Below are 25,471 nucleotides of genomic sequence, written 5' to 3' on the forward strand. Positions count from 1 at the left end.
TACATATTATTCCCAACATTGTTTTAACTATACATCAACCAGCTAGACAAATGGATCAATGAGAAAGAGGGGAAGGGATGAACATTGCGGTAATATTAAAAATCTTACTGTGTGCAGATGATGCCATCTTAGCAATAAGAACACTCTGAAGATTAATAGAGCACCTAATAGCGCTAGAAAATTTCTGCTTGGGAGGTCAATATAGATAAAATGAATTTGTTAAATTCATACCGTTTGCACTGGAAGTGATAACATTTTTCATTATTTATAGACAAAGAGTGGATAATATGAGTAGCAAGCATCTCCCATGTAATATCAACAAGGAATTCCTTCATGGAATGAAAACAAAATGGGAGATACAATGCAGAAAATGGATCAAAATCTGGTTCATAAAAGGGAGAATGCTTAATTCAAAAAAAGGAGATGAAAAACTACATAAAAAGATACCATATGACAATTAATCTGTAGAAAAAGTAACAATAACATGTCAACCAGTTCAAACATGCAATATGCTAGATCGAGATACAAAGATATCTAAATTAAATATACCATGGAGAGGAAAACATGCATTAGCTCAATTTAGGAAAATCTCAAAGATTACGATTACAGCTTAAGACAAGTAGATAGAGGGAACCCAAAGAGGAATGGGAGAACAGGACTTGTTAGGTTTGTGACTCTTTCGTTCTTCAGCTTCTTACTGGGAAAATTCACGACTTGTTTCCTCAGGTGGGGGAAGTAGAGATCAAACGACATTTTTTTCTCCAATTGAAGGCATATAACCACATTAAAAAATGCTTGATATTGGAAAGAATCAGTGGGAAAAAGGTATCTCATGACAACAAAATGGATGACATTGTAGGAAGGGCATCAAGGGTGATGCATGTTAGGAACAAATTGGTATAGGAGCACCCAAACAGAGTAGCTGACCTACCCCAAGGGGGTTGCCCAGATAAGTAGTCAAATGTTTTTATTCAAAAAGACTTAAAAAGGGGCTTTATAGACTTTATCTACTTCCTTAATATAACATACCTACATTTGAATTTTCATACTTTTGTAAAGGTTTGGCCTCAAAAGTAAATAACTTTATGTCCCATAGACCAAGCAGTGTCATGGATGTTAATAAAACTTTGATCTATCATGTTCTATTCAGTGGTATAGTAAGGGTGCCATGTATGAAAAGGGCATATAGAAAGGCACTCAACAATGAAAGGGCATGGATCTCAATGGTCGTGGTACCATATGGGTGTTCAGTGTGAAATTGGCACAGAATTAGATTATGTTATAATGGTGCCTAACATTAAGGATGACATATAACTGACCTAGTAGTGGTAGATTAAGGGTGCTCAGAATTAAAAGGGCATGATCATATGGTAAGGATGCATGACATGAAAGAGGAATGTGGCTCAGTGGTAAGGAACTTGGCAAGGCTACCTGGTATGAAAAGGACATGTAGCTTAGCAGTATGTTCAGAGTGTCTAGCGTCAAATGGGCACGCGGAAACTTAATTGTACAATGAGGGTTTCCAACATGAAAATGGCTTGTATTTAGCTCAGTAATACACAAGGGTGCCCACTTCCTAGTATAAAAGGGCATGTTCCTAGCCCAATAGTACATAAGGGTACCTAGGATGAAAAGGGAATGTAGCTAGCTAAGCCATACGGGGAGGGCAACAAGTATAAAAAGGGAATGTAACTCTTGATCACTTACAATAAGGATGCCCAACATGAAAAGGGCATGTAACGCTTGGTAGTGGTACATTAGGGATTCATAGTGATAAAAGGGTAGGTAGATAAGTTGGTACTAATAACGTAGAAGTGTCGGTCATAAAAAAGGGCATGTAGGTCAGTGGGATTATCAAGGCAAGATCACTCAACAAAGAAAAAGAGCATGTAGGTGAGAGTGAAAAGCATGTAACAAAGTGGGAGAGCCACCAGCCATTTGGGGGCAGGTATAGTCTATGCAATTTTTCAACTTCTTCATCTTTCTGAAGTTAATTAATTTGAACAAATAATTTTATAGTTGCGCTTGATAGAAATTTCAGATGTGTAGTTTTTAACCACTGCAGAAACACAAACTAGTGATATTAAGAGTTGCTAGATGCAGAGAATATATACAATGCTTGATTGTAGCAAGCAACGCTCATGAAACATGCAAATAGAATTTGAAGTCCCCATGGAGAAATTTACCCACCACAGATATCTTAAGAACTTCAAAATTCTTGAAAGGGTTAAGGAAAAACAATAGACTAATATTTTTTCTTTTTCAAAATATTAATGGTCAGAAAAATTTAATGTATAAACTTATGAACATATCATAGTACAAGAAACTTGATCAGGAGACCTTGTTTTTCATTCTGTTCTAGTTTCCTTTCCTATCTTGACACTATTATTTATATTGTTAAACATTTTATATACATAACAGGGTTGACACATCTTTATCCCATGAAACCCTCTAGTCCCATTTCTCGTTCATTTTCCCATTTCTGGTAACACAATTTACAGATAAATTGAAATGAAATGTGAATAAGAACCCCAAATTAATGACAACTTACCATATAAATGGTCAAAATACCATGCAAATACTACACTAAGCATCCCAATAACAACATCATTAACTATCTGCACATTAATGAAATGTTGATTATCAGATCAGATGTTATTATTACCCAAAAGATTTCAAAACGCAAGGCCAAAAGCAGTGCAATAGCTGAGAATGGAAACACATATAAAACCCCGTCAATAGCCTTTCTGACGATGGAAATGTCTTCAAGATCAACCTTGACATGAGAAAGGGTCTTCAGATGATGAATTACTCTTGGAGGACCTCTGAGCATTTTGTTTTCTTTCATCCATAGGAACATAGCCATAAATTGGAAAATATCCAAAACTGTACACCAAACCACAAACATCACACCCCATAATGCCTGCAAAATTCCTGTTACATTCCATATGGGCAGGTTGCTTCCACTATATCGGTTAATATGTGGTATAGAGGGCATGGATTCAGGCTGACAATTTTTTTGGTAAAATCCAATAAGAGGGACATGAGAGATATGTAGTCTCCTATATAGTGATGTATTTTAAAAATGACATTGGCCTCAACTTCTACTGATTTGTAATTCACAACATCGATTTTCCATAAAGTCAAGGAAAGGTCTAGAGGTGGGGTGGTAGCCAACAAGGTTGTATACTTATCAACAAAATCAAAACCCTGGGTATAGGAAACACTGAGATCTCACACAGTAACATGATTATCTATAAATAAATGTCTTTCAGATTAATCACATCATTAGGATTTGGTCGATGTTTCAAACCAACGAATGTGGTCCATCCTAATGATGTGATTAATCTGAAAGACATTTATTTACATTATGGATCACAAAAGTCTTATATCTAACATGATTATCTATATCAAAAATTTTCCGGAGCTATTGTTGATGCCCTTTTTTGTTTCTCGTTTGCATCCACACATAAATGATAATCTCAACTCATCATTCCAAATGAAACTTTCCATCAAATATATTAAGAAATTTGTAACATTTGTAGGTTTCTAGAGTTTGACGAAGATGAAAGAGCCAAGGATAGAGCACACAAAGATGATAAAAAATCTCCACTCCATCAAGGATATTGTAGCAGGAACTTGTATCATCTCTGAGCATATTCTAGCAAAGGATGGGGTCAAGAGATTGCTCGACTTTCAAGAAAAGTGATGGACCTATCCCAGATGGAAAAGAAGACTTCAGAATCATGGGTTATATTCAAAAAACTATTCTTCAATGGCAATGATTGTCACATTTTTGTCTCTAATATTGTATATTTAACTGTGCTCCACTACTGATTTCTAGAAATGACCCTGAATCAACAGAAAGGAGGGATATATTTTTTTTATCAAGAGAAATATTTTGACATCATAGTACACGTAGGGCTAATAGAATGGGAACATAAGCAGCTCAATAAATATGGTCAGTACTTTTCTGAAATATATCAATAACATCCCTAACTTTATACTCCCAAGACACCTAACTAAATGCTCAATCCTGGAAACCTGCTCCTTCAAGAGACCATTGCAAGGATCACTCTTAACTTCAACATGTTCTCACTTGTGTTCTAGTCTAAGTTCCATGTTTGTTTTCACTTCCACAATTTTTTTCTGTGTATTATTACACTGATCATGTCAAGGCTACAAAGGAGGCCTGCTGAAAGGTTTCTCCAACCAAGATTTGGTCTATAAAAATATACATGCTTAGCGATGATCATTCTAAGAACTATTTAAAGTTATTTGTGAGATGGAAAATAAATCTCTTGTAGTAAATTGTTTTCCTTTTGAATTTTCCAAAAAAATTTGGGAGGGTGGGAATGACCTACTAATGATGGTAGGGATATCTTCCATTCTGGCAGGATGGGTGACCTTTAATATCAAGACTTGATCAAGTTGATCCCCAGGAATTAGGTAAAGGATGCCATTGGCAGTAGGAGGCTTATCGTTATGTTTAATGTATCTTACGGTATTCTAGCAAAGACCCTTGTCTTTTGAGGGCCCGTAAGGTAGCTACATGTATTGTCTAGTTTGAGAAGATCAACTTCATTCAGGACATATTCAATTTGGTTACTATCATCAAATTGTGGGAATCTATGGAGTTGGCTAGAGACACTGGCCAAGAAATGTTGTTACTGAAGATCGATTATGATAAACCCTACAACAAGGTATATTGGAAAAAACGCTTAAACCCAGAAATTGAGAAGGTTTCCCAAATTCTGTTCCAATCTAAGTTGTTCTTGGCTGTGCCAAAGTAGGCATCGTGAGTGATCAAGCAACAATCCCTTTCCCTTTCTTTCCACATCTACTCCTTTTCCATTCAACCTTTTTTTTCTAGAGCTAACCTTTTCCAGATTCCATATCCATTCCACCAGAAGAGCTAACCATCATTTCCAGAGCTAACCTGAAGGCATAAGCAATTTGTTGCATCAAATCATAATCAGAAGAAAACTAGGAGCTCAACCAGATTGGAATGGGATGGGTAAGAACAACTCAACTCAGATAAGGCACTAATCCCACCAATGATGGGCAGGCAACACCCAACCTATCGATGCAATAGTCACAGTTGGAGTAACTAACACGCACTATATTGAATATAGTGTGCGTTTCACCTCTATATATGATATGCCCATCATCTGTATGCATTTTCAATGGCAATATCCCCATGCGCAACGGGTATTCAATTTAGCAGCACCACCCAATACGCATTAAGGAAGGATCTACCTGTCTATCTTAGTGCCATAACACGCTCACTCGCCCCTTACCTACTGCCTACCATAGTCCTGATTACGCTCATTAGTAATAAACTTGGTTGGCTGGATTGCCCATAGCCGGCTATATTTTAAGATAATCCAAATATGCTACTGAATTTGAATCGACCGTATGCAGTATTGGCGACACATAAGTGCTCTAACCATGTTTCGACTCGTAATACCAATAGATAATGAAGAAAGCACCTCGAAGTCGAATAAGTGTATGCTCGAGCATAATAGATCAACCCCTTATACCTTTATCTTCTCAGATACAAAAGTTATATTTAGTTTGTATTACCCTCCATATGCTAACATGTTTTATGTTTGTCAACAAGTTTGTTTAAATGGTCAAATCTCTTTTCATTAATGCATCAAACATTGTTTTTGTGACTAGGAGACCATTGAACAAAATTGTATTACACAAGTTAACCAGGCAAGGTTGTGACTTAGCTCTATATTTACACATCATTGCAGCTGGATGCCAACAAAGCTTATGATAGGGTTCATGGCATTCACATCCGAGATAGCACTGAAGTGATTAGTAGTCAGTTTTAAAATGAGTCCCTTCTCTATTACAACTTGATCTCCAATCAGTCGACAATGCCTTTAAGTGTTTGGATATCATTTTCAAATCATTTAGAATCATGGTGAGCGAGGCAAATTCAGAATTCTAGTTTATTGTTCCTGCTGCTTTTCCCTACTCGCTCAACCACTCTTAGAAAATAGTTTCCATATTGTGTAGTACCTAGGGATCCCCTTGGTAGTTAATTTCAGATTTGGGAATAGAGTAAGTCAGGAAATCATCAAGGAAGGGTGAGGTTATTAGGATTATTATTATTATAATAGAATAAAATATTTATAATTACTTCATCAAGAGTCAGATTCTTACAACAAAATTTTGTACAAGAATTTTATGCATTGCCTTTGCCATTTATTACCTAAAGGTTGTCTTTAATTGCCATATTTATATTTTCTATACTCATGCTTTGAATTTCTAAACATTCTCAATATTTTTACTTGTTTAGAGAGCAAATTCAACCAGCTATGTAATTGTAAACTACTAAATCTTCATGGTTTATTGAGTTTTACCTCATGTTTATTTCCATCTGAATTAATATTTTTGGATTGTTAAAAGTCACTGATGTACAATGATTAACAATTTTTTTTTGATCTAGAGTGAAACTCATGTGCTTACCACGCTAGTAACACCGACCACCCCTGCACCTATTTCTACAACACTAGTAACACCAACCACCCTTGCACTAGTTACAAGAATAGATAAGCCTTGGTGTGTTGCTAAACCAAATGCAGATCCCAAAGTGCTCCAAGACAATATAGATTATGCATGTGGACAGGGAGTAGACTGCAATTCCATTCAATAAGGTGGTCCATGCTTTACTCAAAATACTGTTGTGGCACATGATACACAAGTAATGAATTCTTATTACCAGCTAATTGGTCACCACAACTATGATTGTCATTTTGCTCAAACAAGGGTTATTACACAAGAGGATCCAAGTATCTATTCATCTTTGCTCTATACTTGTCACTTTAAATAATAGACTTGAATCTTTGTTACTCAAGCCTGCACCTTAACGAGTGTCAAAGAGCTAAGCATCTCCCTTTAAAATGGAACAAATGAGTTGTTACAATTAGAAGGTTCCTTGTTTGAGTTCCTCTCAAGACACTCGTTATCTAGATACCCAAGGATCAAATTGCTAAGAAAGATATAGATACTCTCCACGTTTGCATGACCACTTACTATCACTTTCTTATCACAACTCGGTTTGTTTCTTACTTTGGGGCCTAGTAATAGACCTTGTGGATATCATGGATTTGTTTGTGATTACCGGTTTACTGTCTATTATCAGGCCTTCTAGGATTTTATGTTTACTGACTGCATTTGCATTCCATCCTTAGATATCAATTTTTTCATCACCCATCCCCCAAAATTATCAAAAGGTCATCTTGATCTGTCAAATCCAATATAAAGGTATATTTTAACCCCATTACTTCATATTTTTTCTTGCAACAAATCATATTTTAGGTCTCCCTCTTTTTACTTCTAAAACTAGATGCAAGTTTAATTTTTCTAATCTTTCAAGAACATACCCTGGTGAAGTTAAAACACTTTCAGGACCCCATTATCTTATCCACTCTTAGAACGTTGCCTTTTTATCCTAGTAAACTTTATCATTTGGTAAGGGCACTTCCTAGTCAAGTTTTGATTCTCTGATAATTACCCAGGGAATGTTCCAATTTGTAAGTTAACAAACAAAAAACATTTCACTTACATTGAGATCTTTCATTTTAACTTGGTAAGGGAACTTCTTAGCCGATGTTCGATTATCTGACAATTACGTAGGAAATGTTCAAATTTTTAAGCTAAGAAACAAAAAAAACTTCAATTATATTGGGATTTTTCATTTTAAGCGTGTCTTCATTGTATTTGTAAAGAATTATATGTAATTTGAATTAGCAAGAACTACAATATAATGAACTAACTGGCATTTTCTTGTGTTGCAGGTTATGGATGATCAAATTAATATCCAGGAAAACAAGGAGAAAATAGTAGAGAACCTTGATATAATTGAAAAAGAGGGATCCCTCCCTTTTGAGTAGAACAAATATGCCCTACGTTCTAGAAAACCTACTATGGCTTTAGCAGAAGAGGGAATAGAGGAGAGAAGGATAGATGTCTACCCTCACCAACAATGGGAAGTATCGCCTCAAAATTGTTCAAAACTAAAAATCCATAAAGTATATCCAACAAGGGAAACAAAAGACACCAGATAAAGCTCTTAGACCAGACTGAGTCCACGACAAGTTAGAGCCATGCTAATCATGTCCTAATATAAAGTCTCTAGAGATCCATACAAAATATTTAGCCTTCAAAATGCGATTTTTGATTTGAACCTAAATAGTCTTATTATCTCCAATTATTTCCCTAATCACATTAACCAATAGATACTCCTCATCGATTATTTCTCTCATTCTTTCTATTAGTAAAATCCACAAAATGTATCACTACATTTGAATCTTGGGAAAAGAACATATGATTGTTATCATTTAAATTATCCATATCTGTTGGAGCCCAAAAATCCATTTTCTTTGGATAAGCTTTATCTATAACCTAAAAAACAACCCTTTTATAAGTTAAAGGACGATTATGTCCTCTCGAGTCTTGAAAAAGTATGATGGAATGAAACTGGGTGAGGAAAAGATCTAGGTTTACCATGTTATAACCTAGGTTCATTAAGATGTCGACCTTGGTTTGAATATATCCACCATAAAAGCTAGGACCAGCCATACTTATCATTTCCATCTCTCTTTCATCATCAAGACTAACATACTGAGGACCTGTAACCCGTGAAGTCCCATGGTAGTCATTGCAATGCAATTTATTAGAATACTTTCCATGTCCACAAGTTTTTATATTTAATCTCTACATCCAATGTGGCCATTTCTTATTATGAGATTTACCACATCCAAAAATGGCATCATTCACATCATTTTAAAGAAGTCTACAAAGGTCAACATGATTTTTTTCAAATTTACAACTTCCCTCACAGTTCTTGGTTCCTGAAGCTCAAGCAATTTCATCACAAAAATAGGGAAAGTCAAGTAGCGAAAATAGTCCACATTCTTTTCATCTGTTGATATTAGAATGAAGTTTTATTAGAGGCGATGTTTGTTTGTTTGTTTTGGTTATAAAATGGTTTGCTTTTGGTTTTATGCGACTTTCAATTTATCATATGTAGCATGTTGAGAAATGGTAAAGAATAACGTGTGACATTTATCTTCCATAAATTGACGCTAAATGAAAGGATACAAACTTTAACCAAGCTATAGTTTTCTTTGGTAAAGGCAGAAGAACATCTTGAAAAGCTGCCTAAGAATACACCATATATAGATTTTGAACATAGGTAATATATGAATTTTTCTTTTGTAGATCTATTCTTTTTTCTACCCAAGATATCATAGAAAGAAAAATATTGATATAGTAGAAATTGTTTGAGGACCTCATTGAGGTTGATTTTTCTGATGTCGTTCTTGATTGATACCTTCTCATATGTCAGGAAGACTTTAAATATGAATTAATATGTTCTTGAAACAAATCAGATTCAAAATTTAAAGATATAAAAGATAAAAACAAATGTCAATGCCTTCGTTTGATTGTAACTGGACTCTGTTGTGGGCAAGTTACAATAAATGTGATTGGAAAAAGGATGGGGAGGCAATGTACAGCATGTCTTGGATATGATTCATTTGTTGTTATAGATCTTTCAGGCACCTGAGCCATCGACTTTGGAAATGTTTCTTGTAGGGATTCCTATGGTTTTTGATGTTGTGATTCTTTCACCTCATGGTTATTTTGGGAAATGTTTTAGGAATTCCAAACAAGACATCGGTGGATAGCTAAATAATTTTTTATAATTGCAATCTCCATTCCATTATATCCTTTCTTTATTGTTTGATTGTATTTTGAATGTTTCTTTTGATTTTGTTTTGTCTTTTAACTAGGAAATTGAAAATACTTGGTATCATGTCAATTTAAACAACAACCAAATCTTGAAGATGAAATTAGTATTACAAGATATTGATTGGAATCCTTATAGCTATTTTGTGTTAAAATATTTTCATGGCTATCAAAAAAGTTTACTTTCATGTTGTTATTTGAGCACATGTTGTTTAGATACTTGACCAAGTTCATGCATTATAAAATGAAGTGTTATTGGGAATAAGATGACAAAGATTAGACATCACACCTCATATTATTTTCTTTCACATATTATCTATAGCTTGAGTTTTTTAGCATGTAGCCTAGTTGGCATGATTGTGCCTAAGCTTTCCCTGAAGGTTGAATACTAAGTTACTAAGGTGTTATTATATAAGGTGACGTTTTATTTTGTTTGTTTATAAAGGTAATCTGGCCACATTATAGTGGCCACTATTGCGCAACTGAAGAAAACTTTTTCGAGTTTCTTACTTGTATGGGAAAATATGGTTTTGACATTGCTGATGTTGAGGTATATGTCATATAAAATCGTTATCGTCTACTTTATTTTATATTCTAGTGTTAATTGTATTTCATGTCTTACACTCTGCATTGTATCTTCTTTTGTTTTTAGAAAATAAACTGAGTATTGATGGTAAGAAGAAAGAATTGAAGAAAGAGGCTGAGAGCAATAACAATGGAGCGACAAATGTGAAAAGAGAGAGAAAAGAGAACCGATCTGGTGATACCCTTAGAGTAAATATCCCAAATAAGATATGCACATAGAGACTGATGTTCAAGTCTTCAGAGTTGGTGAATTCCCCTGCAATGCCTTGGCAACACAATGATAATGTTTTGAAGTGATGAAACATCATTTCATGTGTAAATTGTAGTCCAACCAATATTAAGTTGGAAACTCATATTGTAATACTTTAACATTTCATCAAATATAATTTATGTGGTTGAAATTATTTATATTTGCACTTGATAGTGTATAGTATTGTAATTAACATATGCAAACTTGCTTTCATATTACGTGAACATGCACATTGTATGACATTTTTTTAATTTTGTCGCAAAATCATACAAATTAATTTATGTTGATTAATAATGAACACATAAAATCAATCTAAAACTACTATATTAGTAGTTTATATTGATTAATAATGAACACAAATAAAATTAATATACAACTAAATTAGTCATTTATAATGATTATTAATGAAAGTAAATGAAATGAATATAAACTACTAAATTAGTTGTTTATATAATGAATATGAAACTACCAAAAAAAGATAAATGACTACTGAAAATGATAAATTTGTGATTGAAAATGATGACTAAATTTTGCATATATATGACTATTAGTAGCTAATTTACAGTATCTTATAACACGAACAAAATTTAGGCATATTTCTTTGGTCATTAATTGGTTTCAAACAATGACTAAAATTTGCATATAAATGACTATTAGTAGCTAATTTACAGTATCTTATAACACGACCAACATTTTGGTCATATTTCTCTGGTCATTAATTGGTTTTCTCGGGTAATCATATAGTAATATATTTTGTTGTATATTTGGTCATTGATTGTGGCAATTAATGACTAAATCAATAACTAAATTAATGACCAAAATTATAACTAAATCTACTACTAGACAATAAAATTGAGACAACCAATTAATGACTAAGCTAAAAATGACTAAAAGTTGGTTGTATTATACGATACTGTAAATTAACTACTATTGATCACCGACTGAAAAATGGTCATTTGTGTGCAAATTTTAGTCCTTTTTTTAGTAATTAATTATCCATTTTGTACTAGTGAACCCTATAAAAGTTTCTTTCTTCCTTTCTTTACAGCCTTTTGGTCATCAATATATATATATATATATATATATATATATATATGTAATTCCATTATCAAGCTAAGGTGGTCCACTCATAATTTAGTTTTGTTTTATTTTCAAACTTTAGAACTTTAGAACATTAAAACTTTACAACCCTTCAAGGGTTGTGTTTGGATTATCAAACTTCTATTTGTGTGTAGTTGACATATTATGCATCCTGGCTTGTTTTAATTTATGCCGTGTGAAATGTTCTGATTATAAATCATGTCCCTTTTGGAAGTAAGGAATAGGAAATTGTGGATATTTATTTTATTTGACTTAGGGTTAACTATATTTCTCTCAATTTATTATTTCTCCGATGTTTTTGGATTCAATGTGTTTGGATTTATGTCCTCAGCTAGCACTTGATCAACAAGATGGATGATAATTTTTTTATTTAACTGTTCATTTTCAGGAATACTGTTATGGTAACTAACCTTCCTTTTTTGCTTGCTCCTCCCATTTCCACTCTCTAGCATTTTGATTAGGCTTTGCAACTTGCCAAAAGCCATAAGTCAGGTCGACCCATTGTTCTAGTTCTGCAATTATACATACAATGTAGGTAATGGAAACATGAACATTTGTTATTAATATAATAGTCATTTTATGTTTTTAAGGTTAATTTTCTCATGTGCATTGGAATTCCTTTCAGGATCCTAACTCTAGGAGCTGAGGAACCAGGGATATTCCCACATAGCTCATCGAAAGCCAAGGCATATATGCCATCCCTTCTTCTACAAAGATATCGCCTTGTTTTCTTTTCCATCGAGTTGCTTTGAGTGTTAGTTATTCTTTTATTTTCATACCACTTCCTTAGCATTACTTTTAATGGTTTCTTCTTGTTCCAATATGGTGTTGGTCTCAACTCTGTCCAAAATGCAATTACAAATATACCATCCTCACCTTGATCTCAGAGTTACAATTTTTGTTCTTTTCGACTTTCTAAACATACAAGGTTATAACAATTACATTCTCCTTTTGTGTCAAGTCATTTATAGGTTAGGGTATCACCCTCTTGCACAAATTTCATTGGCTTTTTTACTATGTTGCATCTCAGCTTAATCAAATTGGTTTCTCTCCAAGATTCTAGGTTCTCACTAAATTTCATTTTCTCTTATTCGCTTTCAAGAATTCATTGAGGTTATTATGGTTTTTCCATCTATCGGTGAAACCCTACTTCGTTCCTATCTACGTTCGTAAAGACCATTATTGTATTCAAACCTTATATGGCTCACCCCATGGTTTTTTTCGGGCTTGGAACGAGTTTGATTGTAATTATTTTTTGTAGAGGCTACATGGATAATTTTATAACTATTGAGTTTTAATGTATATAAAACAATTTTCTTTTAAAGGAAACCCTCACGGAGAACTATTGTGTATTGTTTCCGTTTTAATTTCAATAACTCTTTCGCTTATGGATGTTTTGATTATGTTATTTCACTGGTGTGTAATACTATTGTTGGCTTTGTTTTAGATATACGTTTCATAATATACATGGTTCTTTTAATATTTCTTGCGTCTAGGAATTTGTATCACCTTGTATTGTATATTTTTCTGAAGAATAAATTATTATTTTGATACATTATTTAATTGTTAGTCCCTATGAGACTTTTGGTGTTGAATATTGGCTCCATTAGGTTAACCCTATTTGTCTAGGGTCTTATTTTCCCGTAGCCATTCACTACTAGTTATTCTAGTTATATGGTTACCCTTAGTTATTTATATTTGACTATGTAGATCGCTTATTTTAAAATGTATTTGATTTATTATTCTCTGCAACTTATGATGATAATATCGTTTATTACAGAGTTTATTGTTACATTATTTTCCTGGGCAATTGATATATGTGGTGACTCTTTATTGTAGTCTATACATATTTTCAACTCCAACATCTCCATTTCACATGTGTCTATATGTAACAATTATTTGTTGTATGTTTAGGCTTAGCGTGGTTCTTAAGGCTATAGGTTAACTTTATAGTCTTAGTTTTGGTTTGGAGTAAACTAAGTGGGCTTGTGTTCAAGCCTGCCTGTCCTCTCCAAGCCCTCATTTTGAGCTCATAACTGTCTATGGTTGTTGGTACTTACATGGTTGGGCCTAGAGACTAATCTAACTCATTGTAAGAGTTGATTATTCCATCAATCTGTTTCATATTTGATCACAAAATACCTTTACCATAGAACAGAGTCATACACAATAAATACAAAAACTTACACTTGGAAGGAAACAAAACATAAAACATAAGTATACACATAACACTTATCTGTTTAAATTAGTTTAGGTTGCCACACAAATCATAGGGGAAAAGTATTTCTCCACCTAATCAATGAGTACATGTAACCTCTACCGGAACTCCCCCCAAGCCAGTTTCACTTCCAAAGAATTTTCTTCACAATGATCATACCAGGACCATTCCAAGACATTCCCTGGTCCTAGGAGGTCTAGTCTAGGTTTTCAACTGAGCATGTAGTCTTCAACTTGGAATTCCACTGGCCAACTAGCTCAAGAATTTCTTACTTGGCATCATCCTCTCTGAGGGTATTATGATTAAAAATTTGTTTTCCTCCTTCGACGTCCTCTAGTTAGGCTCCAAGTTCTCAAGGTTGCCTTGGGATTTTTCCCTCTCACCCTCTTGGATACCTTTCCCTAACTGAGATGATTTATCTCTAGGGAGAGGAATAACTGTATCTAACTGTCTAGTAAGTGAAACTCTCATTTAAAATCTTTCCCCTTTGTAATTTCCATGGCTGGCCATAACCAATATTCATTAAATGTTTTTTTTGTTAAATAAATATTTATGTTTATCATCTATTCATACCAGGCCTTTTATATGGCCCATGGTATGTGAAGTAACTTTAGCAAAAGTACTTAAAATATTTACAATTCGCTGAGGGGTATTACAAATAAGCAGTGAAAAAAGTCATTCCAAAGAGAAATGAGATTATGAATGTGTTGACAGGTTGAAATGTACCACCAACAACTAGGAGGTCTCCCCGATGTGAAGTCCCAAATTAGACCTCACACCGTTTGGGCTAGGACCCACATCCGGTATGTGGGATCAACTGCCACCATGAATGTTTCCGCTCGTGATTATCAAATGAGAAGGTGTTAGAGTGGGGACAAGGGCGTAAGGCCGAAACAGTGAAATAAAATCAGCCTAAGATTGACATATCGTACAATACAAACAAGTCTTAGCAGCAATAAGAAGAGGTATGCTATGAGAGGGATCAGTGAGATAAAACCCAATCATACATACAATAAACAGGAACATGCCAGAAGTTAATTGCAAAATCGTTCACAATAGATCACTAACATGGCAAGAAACAAAGTAAAAACATATTTTAAATCAAAACATGCATGCCAGAACTATGACTCAGTTCATAACATATTGCACCTATGAAAGCACACATACAAATATAGTGAAGTATCAAAGAGCCAATACAACCACCATGCATAAGCATGGGAAGAAGTGCCAAAGATGGAGAACATCTTATTAATGCTATTGCAACTTCAAGTACATATCTTGCAATTAGTCAAAACCTAATAGTGGAACATGGGCTACTCATACCATTGGCCAATGGAAAACTCTAGCCTCACTTCAACTCCACTCTACTAACTGGCAAGAGCATAGTGACTCTATCTCTCAAGCATAAATTAACTATCTACTATTAGCCTCAACTCAAGAGCTAAAGTCCTCTTGGCATTGAGGCAGGAGGGAACATTTATGGAGATAAGGTGACCACTCACCTACCATGACCCTTGACATCCCCTCATGACCTTTCAACTTCCCTCATGACTCCTAAGCTTACTTACTTCTAATGATGGTTACATGCCCAAATTAGTCTTAATAGAGTTGTTGTCATTATGGCAGGAAATATTTACATTATGATGAAGGAGAGGGAGGAAGAGGATGTAGAGGATTCTTGGAAACCCTAGTACGCTCGTTGCCCATATGTTGCAATGATGCAGATGCTCGAACTTGAGGCAAGCCTATTTTCTTGCCATTATGCGTTACTTGCATTTATCCATCTTCCGGTGATGTGCCTTTGAGTTTATTGAAATGTTATTGGAACTTGGAAGGGACCATCTTGCTTGTTGAAGGAAACCCTAGTTATTGAAGCTCTATGAGAAACCCTAATCCCTCTGAATAGACCCACATTTCATTCTCTTCCTTCTACCTGCAGGAAAATAACGTTGGTCAGACACAACTTTAAACAAAGAATGATATTGGAAATACAACCAACTAATCAAAAGAATGACAATAATAAATAATTAATTAAACCCCTCTGTGGTCAATTGTTGTGCGACAATATTTTCAGTGTATGTTTCCTTTGGAGGGTCCTCTTAGATTCCTCAATCATGTTTTGATTCATAAACCTCCTATTACTCATAGGAAAATTGTTAAATATAGCCACATAGTCCTACAATACCAATAGGCATGTAATATCACCCGTCTTCAGATCTAAGGCTCTTTATGTAAGAGGTTAACTTCTTTGTACTTGAGTAAACTCGTTGGTGTTTTTTTTTGTATAGTTTGGTCCCATTCATAGTTTCCCCTCCCCTGAGGCCCCTACAATGGATTCTCCTGTGGTGCTTGTTGGGACTTTCTCCTAACCTTTCTTAAAACTTTCTCCTAACCTTTCTTAAAATAAGAATGTGCACATGTTCTTATTATAGCATCAAATTTGCAGAGTAGGAGCTCATAAGCATCCTTAGGACATTTGTCGACAAAGTTGATTTTGTATATGCCCACAACACAACCTCATGCGATTTATTTGATTTTGTGTATGCCGACAACACAACCTCATGCGATTTATTTGTTCCTTGGCGCTAGGTAAAGCTCATGTTCTCTTCATATGATGAGCTGGTGCATATTGTTCGAAGAGGGGGGGCTGCATGTATTCAAGCGGATGCAATGTGATTGGTTGTCCTTTCTAGCCATGTAATTCTTGAATTTTCTGATGCTTCCCGGCTCAGTCATTTGGGTAAAACATGTTGATCGTGTATTCGCATGGGAGAAATAGATCGTACGTCGTTGTCCCTTATCAAGCATGATCCTGCGACCTAGCGACTTGGAGAAGGATTGCAGAGTCACGATATGGATAGGTCACATCTTTAGTTGTTCTTTGAGGTTGTGACTTAGTGACTTGTGTAGGTTTCCTTGTCACATTTGAGTGCAGGTCGCATTTATGATGCCTTTCCCGAGGTGCGACCCAACGACCTGGGCGGACGTGCCACTCGTCCGAGATCGCACAATCACAACTGGGATAGGTCGCATTCCCTGGAGGCTCGCCTGAGGTGCGATTTTGCGACCCAATGACTTGGGAGAGATCTCGTAGTCGCGTTGAGGTTTGGGTCACATCTTTTGGTGAACTGTTGAATCCCTGGTTCGACCTAGCGACCAGTGGAAGGGATTTGATGTTGTTTCTTTGTAATATGATTCCAGCACCGCCTTAAGGTAGCATTCCTCACATCTATGCCAAAGTAATGCACCAATCAACTGAGGGAGACCATCTTTGTTGCCTTGGAAGCAGTTAACGCAACAATGGGGCCTTCAAGAGCAGGAATGGTCAAACTCTTATTCTCTGCCATGTTTCATTTGCTCCAAGGGCTGATAAAGCTCAGTGACCAAAACAATTACTAATGGGGATGGAAGACGCAAACCACTTCGAGGTACCCTATGCATGCAACCTGGTTAACGCCCCATGAATGGATTCCACTTATCCCGTGGAATGAGAAAGATAAGATCTTCATCGTCCTGGTGGTAATCAAGAGGCATTACAGACCCAATATCGTCCTGGTGGTAATCAAGAGGCATTACAGACCCAATATGACCAGAAAGGAAGACGTGGTTGATTCACAGGTAAGCATGTGATTGGCAGCCTTAGTTTCTCAAACCAGTTGGTCGTTCCTTACGTTGTCCCGATTGATGGTTTCCTTCACACTAGAACTTCAAATCGATCTGGATTTGGGCGTTCTCCTACCAATATTATCTGCTCATACCTGCAGCTCCCCAAGATTTGATTGTCGGCAATTAGAGATGCGTGCGATTTTCATAATCCAAGCCTGTAAATTCCAGCTATGGGTGTCAGTGTAAGCTACGTTTTCACCCCACGTTGACCTCAAAAAACCTCGCACTTTGTGACACTATTGAGGGCATATATGGAGGTTCCTCTCTGAAACGTGGTAGCATGTCTGGTCCTTCTGACAGGCAGTAGTTTTTATTCTTGTGGCTAGCATCACGCCAGGAACATCCGATGTTTGAGATTGTCCCCACAATACCACCTTCTTCTCATGTACATTAGCTAGATATCTTCTGAGTTCCTGCGTTGTTGACACCACCCCTTGTTATGCGTTGGGAGATAATCCAATTTTCCAGCATACACGACACACGTGACTACGAAGAGCTATGTATGTGGAGTGATCGTTTCATTCCAAATAAATTATCCACTATTTCTGTTGTGCGATTTTATCGCATGGAGTGGAGGCATTATGCTTTAGTAATGATATCGGTTGCCTTAACACATTATCAACGCATATTTCCCCTCATAATTGCTTGGGGTCGTTGGTGGGTTACAAGACTAGTGCGCTCTAGATGGTATGCTTTAGTAATGATATCGGTTGCCTTAACACATTATCAACGTATATTTTCCCTTCATAATTGCTTGGTGTCGTTGGTGGGTTACAAGACTAGTGTGCTCTAGATGGTAAATACGAAACTCTGTTACCGATTCTTCTCCTCATGAAGTGGTCTCATTTATGCCCATCGTTGGCTCATAACTGGAATTTTTGTTTTTATAACGTGCATCAATTAAAATCACTTCTTTTAATTGCGCTTATGTGAGAAACTAGAATGGATTTCCATCACCGTTTCCTTTAAACATCCTATTTGACACCCATTTCAAATGGTACGTGAATCTCACTCTCCTATGCAAACCTTTAGTCATACCTTCCACGCCCTTTATTATTTATGCCCCATGCGTCGCTTTGGAGTGCGTGTTGGTTTTTAATCCTTCTAACCAAAGATACATCCCATACGACTTCTGGGTGCATTATGATGGTTCCAAATCAAAAGCGTAACCATTTATTAATTTCAAATATCCATCATGCCATGTATTAAAGAACTGACATGCGTTAAAGAGTTTTGTCTCATATTCGCCCTTTGTTTTCCTTAAACTCCCTCAAAGAGTATATGAGGTTCGCATGGGAAGTTAAAACCTCCAGCATTAGAGCATCTTAGCGGTGCCATGTCAAGGGACTACTTGATGCAAATGTATCATAGTTCATTGTATCTCCATGGTATCTTCAATTGATTTCCTGAAAAGAAGACAAAATAAAAATAAGTTAGTCTACAATAGTATTCCTCATTATATGTAGACTAACTTTGAATTGATGTAAAAGTAAGGAATTACATCAACATTCAATAAAAAATAAAAATTAAGGAATTATATGTATTCTTCATTTTCTTTCTTTCAATTACTTTGTCTTGATGTAAAATTGAGATAAAAATTGAAGCATCTATTTATGACCAACTTTAAAAGAAGTTTTTGTTATTATTATTTTTTTATTTGTTAATATAAATATTGTTTTGATATTTTTAAATGTAATATTACATGAAAACATCTCATACTGAGTTGTAGAGTTTCTCTTGGGGTATCTATATATATATATATATATATATATATATATATTTGAAAATTTTATATAGTTTGAAAAGGAATGTATATTTATATATTGGTGTTAAAAAAAAAAAAACAAAAGAAGAGAACAATATGGAGAATGGGTGCAAATTAATGATGGTTGCCATGATGAGTTAGTGACAATGCAAATATTGAAAGAAAACAATATATATACTTCAAGGGATGAATATAGGTACTTATGCAATGAATTTGAAGATGGTGTAAAAAGAGGAAATTTAGGAAAATGACACAGCTATCCAAATATATAGTTTTTATTTATAGAGATTGTGCTTAACTATATTCCTAGAATTGGTACGTTATTTTTCATCCAAAAAATAATGTATATGTTTGCATTAGTGCAATATTTGAGTACTTAATAATGAAATCGTGTTACCAAAAATTGTAGGGTTGTAGAGAACACAATGTTCTTATGCACAACTAATTTTTCAAAATATGTATATATGGAGAAAAAAAAAAGAATATTGTTTGATAATGTTAAGACCCTTTTAAGTTGGAATAAAGGAAGGCCTAGAGATATAATATCTGAAATTACGAGGCCTTCCGTTAGTGAAAACTAAAAGGGTCATAACATTATCAAACAATCTTAATTTTTTCCCTCCATATTGTAGGTCTCAATGTACTCTAGTGCATCATAAAATAAATCATTAAATGGTTAAGGTGGAACAAAAGGTATAGTGGAAATAAGGGAGGAATTTATTTTAAGATTTTAATATATGTCAAGAGAAAATTGTACTAAAAATAGTAAACACTATTACTATTTCAAGAAAACATACAATTATAATCTACATAAAAAATACTTCTATATGTATCTATAGTTTTATACACAAAGCATATTCCTGACATATAGAAAAATAATGTCAAATTTAGAGATATATATCTAGTTTCCAAAAAAATGATGTTTTGATGTATTTGCAGCCCAAACTACCATGTTTATGATTTTGAACATGTATTCAAAGCAACCAACTCATCATGGATGTAAGATGCTTATAATAATAATAATAATAATAATAAAATATTGTACACATTCTTAGTGCTAAAAGAATGCACATGGTTCTAGCAATAGGATCTTATTGCTAGGAACATGCATGTGCTCTTGGCAATAGGAATATGCATGTTCTCTTGCCAATAGAAACATGTATGCATTATTGAGGTGGGGTTTGGGGAGAGGGGAAAGGGGAGAGAGGAAGGGATAGATAGGTTGATGTGAGAAAGAGAGAGAGAGAAAGAGGTGGGAAGAATGAGGGGGTGAGTGAAGGACAAAGAGGGGGGGCATAGAGAGTTGTGAGAGAGATAGAGAGGTGAAAGAGACATAGTTTTATGGGGCTTTTTGTGAAGGATGGGTTGAGAAAGGCCAGAGAGAGAGAGAGAGGGGGGGGGGGGGAGGGACGGAGGGAAAGAGAGAGGAAGAGTAAGAAATAAAGAGATGGTTGAGGTTTGGGGAGGGGAAGAGAATGAGAGTGGGGGAGGGAGCGAGGGAGTGAGAGAGAGATAAGGATAGAGGGAAGGAGTTAGAGATAGATATGGAGGTTAGTGAGAGAGAGTGTGTGTGTTGGAGGGGGGTTGTTGCAAAGGAGGGACTAAGAGAGGAAAGGAGGGAGCATGAAATAAAGAAAGGTGGTGAGAGGGAGGGATGGATGAGAAAATATATAGAGGGGGGTGAGGTGAGGAAGGGAGAGAATTAAGAGAGGGGGGGGAGGAGGGAGATAATGTGAGAGGGGGGATGAGGGGGGAGAGAGAAGGTGAGAGGGAGGGACATAGAGAGAGAGAGAGGGAGGGAGATAGAGACGGATCTAGAGGGAGAAGATAGATAGAGAGAGGGGGGAAGAAGATTATGATTATATATATATATATATATATATATATATATATATATATATATATATATATATATATATATATATATATATATATATATATATATATATATATATATATATATATATATTGAGAGATCGAGAGAGAGAGAGATCGAGAGAGAGAGAGAGAGAGGTTGTGAAGGAGGTATTGTGAGAGAGATGGAGGGATAAATAAATATAGGAAACGGGAGAGAGGGGGTTTGGTATTTAGCAAGATAAGTAGAGAGGGATGGAGATAGATATGGGGGGGAGTGGGATATATATAAGGAAGTGTTGTGCTATTCAACAACCCCCCCATTTATTGGTTTAATAGCTAATATTCTATTAATAAATGGGGACCCTTGATAAAAAAACCTCCAAGAAAAATTTAGCACTTAGGCACTTTTTTTTAAACTTTTCAAAAAATAAAGCAAGATATCAAGTCAAAATCCTTTAAAACTAGCAATTCTCGCCTTTTCACATACCACTGGACCAAGTGTGTTAAAAGTCTAATTAATGAACAAAATCCACGAATTGCGATTAAAAGGATCACTGCACTTAACTTAGATGTCATTGGAGTTTTCATTCAAAGCTAAGACCTAAGCCATTTCCTATAAAATAAAGCCCTTATCGCAATCGCACATTAACGTTCACAAAGGACGCAACACACAAAGCATGTTGTAACATGCGAGATGCGATATTGTGATAGAACGAGTCAACCTTATTGCATTGAGTCAAATTACTTAAAAGCCTAATCTTATGAACTGTGAAAGCTTGCAAAGTGCGATAAAACCGAGACCCGATAGAAGAAAAGGTTATAAATTGTAAGTAAGTCTACCACGTAGTGAAAATCACTTTATGAAGTAATTACTCCTTTAGACAAACTATGATCTAAACGATAAAGGATATGCCGCTTATCTCACATCCCGCAGAATTTTAAAAGAACTTTGAGAAAACACACAATCAAATATGTGATAATGTGATTTGTGATATTGCATCGCAATCGTACAATTGACATTCTCGCAGCTTAAACCCAATACCTTAAAATCTTTCCTTCCCATTTGCGATGCAGTACTTTAATGAGTAATAAAGGCAGTGCTAAGGAATCATTACTGGCTATTTAATAAGTTTAATGGCATTTATGTTAAAAAGCGGCTCGACGTGATATGATATCTTTTCATCTGCACTTTGATTAAAAGCTCCTTTCTTGTCACCTTTTTCACATTAACTATATCATTCATTCTCACTGTCATTCTCACTTGTGTTTGTCCGATAACTTCCATTTTGCTCCATTTTAGGAAAACTCTGCAGAAAACATAGTTACAAACAATGGGGAAGAAGGGAAAGGCGGTTGCATCCTTGAAATAAAAAATGGTGCCTCTTTTCTCTAATACCACATGCAACAAGGACATAGGAACGTCAACATGGGACGCCATGTATAACTTGTTAGAAGAAGAGCACCCCAGGCCACTGGTAACAAAGGCCACGACAGATGCTCAGGAGTCATCTGATGCCTCCTATTTCGAAACGACATGTTCATTCCTACACCGCATAGATGCGAGACGAAAGATAATCCCATACACAGATATGGTTAAATGGATAATTGACAAGGTAGACATCACAGAGAGAACCTCCATGAATCACAGAGAAGAGGTCATGGGGTCTTTCTCAGAAGACAACCTACGACTAATGTACCAGTTACCGAAGCCGCAAAATCTCTACAACAAACAATTCCTTCAGCAATTCGCCAAAGAAAATGAGGACCCGTCAAACGTCACACAGACCTTCAAATCAAGTGAAGGCAAGCTCAAACGAGATAAAACCAGTATGTATTCATCAACATCCATCTATCCTCCTCATAGTTTCGTAGCAGTAATGATATGTAGCTTGTTCGATAGACCCGATAGCACCAAGTTTTCTATGGAATGGTTCCCATTAATAGATGAAGTAGTAAATGAAACAATAATGAACTGGGTTCAAATTTTATAGTACAATTTGGCTAAGTCCATTATAGAAAATAGAAGGAAAATAATTTCTTCTCTAAGGATTCCCCCCCCCCCCCTATTTTTCATGAGTGCCTTTGTTATGGATGAAATCTGTTTTTCTTCTCAATTTCCAATATGGGATGGAAGTGGATTGTATAGGACCTACTTCCCATCCATATGTACCATAACATTTTGTGTGAATCTCAATTCCACCCCCATTTTTATAAAATTTGTCAAGGGGTTATGCTACACATTCATAGAGCAGTGTACGATAGAACTGCCCCTAGGTTTTCTAAAGAGGCCGAAGTAGATATCTTGCCAGTAGCCAGATGGTTTAGGGAAGAGACATTCACCTACATCAAAGTTTTTTGGAGCATTTCTTCACCGCATGTTCTCCCATATTATGTCCCCAACAAACTAATGGCCAGAGAAATAGCCTACCAAATAGAAGGGGAAGGTGGATTAAGCAGAGGAATGAAAGAGCAAAAGAAGGCCATTTGGCCTACATTCCCATTACAATGTGGTGCATTTGCACTACACGATTATGGACATGCATTAAAAGAAGCAGCAATTACTAAGTCTCTAAAATTAGCTATAGTCCCGGGAAGGAAATACGACCTAAATGGCACTGTTAAGGAATTTACTACTATGGTAAAGTAAATTAGTTCACCCATGAAGAGGATGCCTTTGATGACTTCTTTCTACAGGCAGAAACATTTTCACAATTTTTTCTTATGGCATCACTACTTTTGACCCCGAAAGATGTTAAGTCTTTCCATTTGTATAGGAAAAATAGATTATTAAAGGTCCCATTGGACCTACTACAGATTGAACCAATAAGGGAGCCAACTCCCAGTGTAAGCTTGGAGGGAAGATCCAAAGAAAACTCTGCAAAAGAAACCCAAGGGAGATCTATGCATGATTCAGAGCACTCATAGAAGCAATCTCAAAATGGGGGAGGAAACACGAATAAAGAGTCTGAAAAGGACACAGCTGGAACTACAGAGGAGACAACCGAGCAAACCTCAACAAAGAAACAAGTAGAGGTTGCATCTACATCAACTTAATTAGGTAAAACTCCAAATTATTGACTTGGAATAGGAATGGGAAAAGTTCAACAAAAATATCTACACATATACAAACCCTGAGAAAATATCTGAAATGAAAACTCCTAAGAAAACCCAGCATAAGTCAAATTTAGAAACGATAGGGGAAGGAGCTACAGGCACTCAAGACGTTGAGATCATTCCTACTACTCATACTTCAGAAATTGTTTTTTGAATTGAGGAAATACCTACACTATATGTATTCTAGTCCTACCCACAAAGTTGTAGTCAGGAGACAAAGGAAGAAAATAAAACTGGGCATTGTAATTGTTATGACTCCGGAAAATGAACCAATGGACAACGTATGGAAGGACTCACCTATTGACCCATCTAAGAATCTCATAAAGTTTTCGCAATTTGCAGGAGCCTATGCCACAACAACTATTGACAAGGTGATAAAGGTCCAAATGCTTCTCAAGGAAAAGGAACATAGAATTTTGCTGTTAGAACAACAATTAGTTCAAGAAAAATCTAATCAGCAAGCAGAATTACAAGTAGCCCAACTCCAAAAGGAATTCGAACAGATGAGAATACAACATCAATCCAACCTAGTAGAAAGAGATTCACGGATAAAAGCCATGATAGATAAATTTGGATAATCCGCAAATTGATGAATTGATTAAGGAAGCACTCAGCCTTAATTCCATACTAATGCAGCAAAAGGAAGTATTTTGCCAGAAAACATCACAGATAAATCCTTATTGTGAGACCAATGATAATTTCACAAACCAAGTTATTCATATGAGGTTTGAGTATGATCAAAAACCATAAAAGGATTTCTAAATTTATCACTTATCAATAATCAAAGGATGGGAGAAAGGCTGACCTACCAAAGCTGGATGATTCTCATAAAGATATTATGTTCATGGATTGGAATTCTCGATTGAAACAAGAGGAAAGGGAAACAACAATAGCAATGACAGCAACAAACAACATAATAGAAGCCATCAATGAAAATCTTCATGGCGTCAATATTGTCAAGGAATGTGTACCAAGATTTCTTCTGAATGTCAAACAATTATAGTAGCAATGGAGATAGGAACCGCTAGAAAAGGAGGAGGCAATCAAACAGATAAACAGGCTGCATTGGGAAGCATACTGGCAGTTTTTAGTGAAACCACACATCCAGTGGATGATTTTGAGGTGTTTAACAAACTCTACACAAAAT

This window comes from Pinus tabuliformis, chromosome 2_2, assembly GCF_031772625.1.
Source record: "Pinus tabuliformis cultivar Carrire ecotype Pingquan chromosome 2_2, CPIR1, whole genome shotgun sequence".
Classification (NCBI taxonomy): Eukaryota; Viridiplantae; Streptophyta; class Pinopsida; order Pinales; family Pinaceae; genus Pinus; species Pinus tabuliformis.